This window comes from Theropithecus gelada, chromosome 14 (genome assembly GCF_003255815.1).
Source record: "Theropithecus gelada isolate Dixy chromosome 14, Tgel_1.0, whole genome shotgun sequence".
NCBI lineage: Eukaryota > Metazoa > Chordata > Mammalia > Primates > Cercopithecidae > Theropithecus > Theropithecus gelada.
The window spans coordinates 67,070,378-67,075,629 of NC_037682.1; the positions used below are offsets into that span (position 1 = coordinate 67,070,378).

Consider the following 5,252-nt stretch of genomic DNA (forward strand, 5'->3'; position numbering starts at 1 on the left):
AACAAATGTTCCATTTTGTTCCCCAACCCATTCTTTCTGGTTTGGGAGGAAGAGCTAACCTTGCAACTGGTTATGTTTCACATCGGGAAATTGACATGTATAACTGCCTAATGGCCGAGTATTTTGGGGGGGTTTCAATGAGTACTTCCTGGTCATAGTAAAGAATATGGCAAAGGAAGCTTGGCAATCTTATCAGGCAAGACAGAGAGACAGTTCTGAAGTCTGAGACAATCTATCATTAAACCTAAGGTTACAGTTTTGCCCAAGTTTACTCCTAGTCATTGTAATATTCCAGGAGGACTCCTGTTTTATAGGACAAGAGATCTGTGTTTGAGTCTTGGCTCTGGCATTGACTTGCTGTGTGACATTGGGCAAGTGTTATGAGCCTCAGTTTTCATAACAATAAAATGGGAAGGGTAAAACTAGATGATCTGTTTTTTCCAGCCCTGATATTCTGGGACTCCTCATTCTAACCAAAATGTTCTCAAATGTCTCCCAGTGATGGTGGGAGTGAAAGCCATTCCGCTCCCTGTGAAACACTATGATACAACCAACATTTCACTCTGTCATTCTCATGAGGCATAAGCTCCCTTGTACAGGATCTTATTGTGCATGGACCATATAAAATTACAACCAAGAATACATATGTAATTGAAAAGGAAAGTTTGGCTGGGCGTGGTGGCTCACGCCTATAATCCCAGCACTTTGGGAGAATGAGGCAGGTGGATCCCCTGAGGTCAGGAGTTCGAGATCAGCCTAGCCAACATAGTGAAACCCTGTCTCTACTAAAAATACAAAAATTAGCCAGGCATAGTGGTGTGTGCCTGTAATCCCAACTACTAGGGAAGCTGAGGCAGGAGAATTGCTTGAATCTGGGAGGCGGAGATTGCAGTGATTTGAGATTGCACCACTGCACTCCAGCCTGGGCAACAGAATGAGACTGCATCTCAAACAAAAAAAAAAAGGAAAGGAAAATTTTTAACTAATTGGCTTTCCACATATTCTTTCTTTCTTTTTTTTTTTTTTTTTTTTTTTTGACAGGGTCTCACTCTGTCCCCCAGATTGGAGTGCAGTGGCGTGACCTCGGCTCGCTGCAACTTCCACACTCCAGGGCTCAAGCAATTCTCCTACCTCAGCCTCCTGAGTAGCTGGGACTATAGGCACGTGCTGCCATGCCCGGCTAATTTTTGTATTTTTTATAGAGATGGGGTTTCACCATGTGCCCAGGCTCCTCTCAAACTCCTCAGCTCAGGTGGTCCACCCATCTCAACCTCTTCCACATTTTCCAATTAATATATATTTGGTATTTATGTATTCCTATCTCCACCACTAACATGTTATATAGCATATCCTAACGATGTAATTCAGGCTAAGAGAGTGTTCTGGAAGGAAATGAAGAGACTGGTTATTTGATCTGTCCTACCATGGGCATCAAACTATTAAGAGTGACAGTCAGATGTTTCCACTTCATGCAGAAATCTGTTTATGATACTTGGGTTAATTCCTTAACGGATACATTAAAAAGCTAATTTGGAGTTCAGCTTGGGAATAATTGAACCCAAACTCTGAACTGAGAATTATATGTAGTTTATTATACTATTGACATAAACATAAAACTATGCCACAAAACCTAAAGGAAATACTAATTGCAATTTACAGCCAGGCGCCTGGAATTCTAGCATTTTGGTACGCCAAGGTGGGAGGATGGCTTGAGGCCATGAGTTCAAGACCAGCCTGGACAACATAATGAGACCCCATCTCTACAAAAATAAAAATAAGAAAATTAGCCAGGCATGGTGGTGCATGCCTGTGGTTCCAGCTACGTGGGAGGCTGAGATGGGAAGGTCAGTTGAGCCCAGGAGTTTGAGGTTACAATGAGCTATAATCACATCCCTGTACTCAAGCCTGGGTGATAGAGTGAGACTCTGTCTCTGATAATAATAATAATAATTGCAATTTCCTCTAAGAACTACCAAGAATCCATGGCTCTAACTAAGAAAGTCTTTGATCTTAGACTCGCCTGTGTTCCTCATCTCTCACAGAGTCTGGTTCTACAGATGTCATAGGCTTGTTGCCTATGGGTCTGCAGGATGTCATTTCCTCATATGAATACCCTTATTAATGGGGTTTGTGAAAAATTCTCATTTCTTACCCACTTTTTCAGGGTCCGGCTAAGTGCCGAGGCTTTCTCGCAGATTTACTTCCCTACAAGATGCACCACAAAGTGCCAGCTTCCTGCTGTGTGCTCTCTTGGCAATGTTGTTCCTTTCTGCCTGATTGGGACACAATGCAGCTCTGTCCATCCTCACTCTGATCCTTGTGTGATTTCTAAGGAGAAATGAGATTTAAACTCCTTTAGCAGTGTAGCAGGACAAGCCGCAGACAAAATTCCTTAGACACCAGATTAAAGAAGGAAGAGGTTTATTTGGCTGGAAGTGTCAGCAGACTTGTGTCTCACAGATCACCTGAGGTCAGGAGGTCAAGACCAGCCTGGCAAAGATGGTGAAACCCCATCTCAATTAAAAACACAAAAATTAACTGGGTGTAGTGGCGGGTGCCTGTAATCCCAGCTACTCGGGAGGCTGAGGCAGGAGAATCACTTGAACCCAAGAGGCAGAGTTTGCAGTGAGCCGAGATCGCACCGCTATACTCCAGTCTGGGCGACAGAGTGAGACTCTGTCTCAAAAAAAAAAAAAGGAAAGGAAAGAAAAGAAAAGAAAATTGTGAAGTCTTCAATTATTCTACAGTACTATTGGGAAAACTTCCTGATCCAGTATTAGAGAACCAGATTGTAGCTATCTGCTCAACTAAATGAAACCAAATTAGATTGCTGTAATTCATTTAAAAATATTTATTGAGTTGTTCTTCTTAGCTAGGTGCTGTCACTGGTATCCTGGGAGCCGAATTAGTTGGATCTAGGAATCTAGGGGCCCCAGAACACCCTGGCTCCTGCGGATATGCGATCTTGGTGATGGCTGATTTGACATTTCTGTTCCTCAGCATGCAGATGAGAACGGGTGTGAGAATGGCATGGCATATACAGGGAGGGAAGGAGGTATTTAAAAAAAAGAAGAAGAAGAGAATGGCATGTACCACATTGCCCATGATGTGGAAGTCGAGGGGCAGGTCAGCCCTGTAGGCCACATAGGCTATGCCAATGGATGAGTAGTAGGTGCCCACCACCAGGAGGTGGGAGCTGCAGGTGTAGAAGGCTTTGGAGCGCCCTTCTCAAGAGTTGATGTGAAGCACTGAGGCCAGGATGTGGGAATAGGAGAGAAGCACCAGGAGAAGGGGGAGGAAGGACACCACCATGGCGATGCAGAAGCCCATGAGGGTCTGGGGGGTGGTGTCAGAGCAGGAGGCCTGGACCACAGCCAAGTGGTCGCAGAAGCAGTAGTAGATGCGGGCAATGCTGTCAAATGCCATCTGGGAGGTCTGTACCACTGCTGGGATGTGCAGGAGGAGGGCAGTGAGCCAGGCACTGGTTGCAAAAACAGCGTTGGTCTGTGGGGTCATGAGGACAGGGTAGTGCAGTGGGCAGCAGATAGCCACATAGCAGTCATAGGCCATGACCACCAGGATGAAGGCTTCTGAGCAGAAGTTGTGGAACAGGTACATCTGCAGGAAGCAGGCAGGGAAGCTGAGGAAGTGGTCCCCAAGCAAGAATAGGGACAGCATCTTGGGGACGGTGACTGTAATGGAGAGGATATCCAGGGCTGAGAGGTTTATCAGGAAGAAGTACATGGGCTTGTGGAGGCTGGGCTCTGCCATCACAACAACCAGGATAAGGGCGTCACCCACCAGGATAAGCAGATAGATTAAGAAGAAAATCAAGGCCAGGCACGGTGGCTCACACCTGTAATCCCAGAACTTTGGGAGGCCAAGGCAGGCAGATCATTTGAGGCCAGGAGTTCAGTACCAGCCTGGCCAACATTGTAAAAGCCCATCTGTACTAAAAATACAAAAATTAGCCAGGCATGGTGGCAGGTGCCTATAATCCTAGCTACTCCAGAGGCTGAGGTGGGAGGATTGCTTGAACCCAGGAGGCAGAGATTGCAGTGAGCAGAGATTGTGCCATCACACTCCAGCCTGGGCAACAAGAGTGAAACTCCATCAAAAAAAAAAAGAAAGAAGAAAGAGAGAAAGAAAGAAAGAAAGAGAGAAAGAAAGAAAGAAAGAAAGAAAGAGAGAGAGAGAAAGAGAAAGAAAGAAAGAAAGAAAGAAAGAAAGAAAGAAAGAAAGAAAGAAAGAAAGAAAGAAAGAAAGAAGAAAAGAAAGAGAAAGAGGAAGAGGAAGGAAGGAAGGAAGGAAAGAAAAGAAAAGAAAAGAAAAGAAAAGAAAGGAAAAGAAGAAAAGAGGAAAGAAGAAAGAAAATCACGAAGATGGGGGTTGGGGGAAGAGGGACTCTGGCAGAGCGGGAATGCTGACCAGACAGAAGACAGGCTAGGAGTCCTCTGATCCATTACAGGCTATGGTCCCCATAGTGGGTCAGAGCTGGATGTCTGTAGATACACACTGGGAACATCTGGAAACCAGAACAATCAAGGAAACATTCACTAGAACATGTATCTTTTTCCTTTCCAACTATGGATCTCAGTCCCAACACTTTCTTTGTGCCAGGAATTGTATTGCACAATTAAGATTCCTGGAGTGGTGAGATGTCTAACAGCAATGGCAGAAAGAGCTGGTCCTGTTTGGGGGGGAAGAGAGGTAGACACAAACACCTAAGAACTGTCAAAGAGAAGGAGCAACACTTACAAAGAACTGGGGCCACTGTTAGCAGCTTCAGGGGCCCAGAGATCAGTCCCACATATGGAAGAAGTTTCTTATCATTAGAATGACCCCATAATGAAGGCCGGGCTAGGTGGCTCATGCCTGTAATCCCAGCACTTTGGGAGGCCAAGGCGGGCAGATCACCAGAGTTCAGGAGTTTGAAACCAGCCTAGACAACATGGTAAAACCCTGTCTCTACTAAAAATACAAAAATTAGCTGGGTGTGGTGGCACATGCCTGTAGTCCCAGCTACTCAGGAGGCTGAGGCAGAATAACTTGAATTCCGGAGGCGGAGTTTGCAGTGAGCTGAGATTGCACCACCGCACTCCAGTCTGGGCAACAGAGTGAGACCCTGAAAAAAAAAGAAAAAGACAAAGAGAAAGAAAGAAAGAAAGAAAGAAAGACAGAGAGAGAGAGAGAGAGAGAGAAAGAAAGGAAGGAAGGAAGGAAGGAAGGAAGGAAGGAAGGAAGGAAGGAAG

The 5,252-nt window shown here is 45.2% G+C and overlaps 1 pseudogene; it reads right to left on the reverse strand.

Annotated features, from left to right (window-relative positions):
• Positions 1-2,868: 2,868 nt before the first annotated feature.
• Positions 2,869-4,482, reverse strand: LOC112605928 (annotated as a pseudogene).
• Positions 4,483-5,252: the final 770 nt, after the last annotated feature.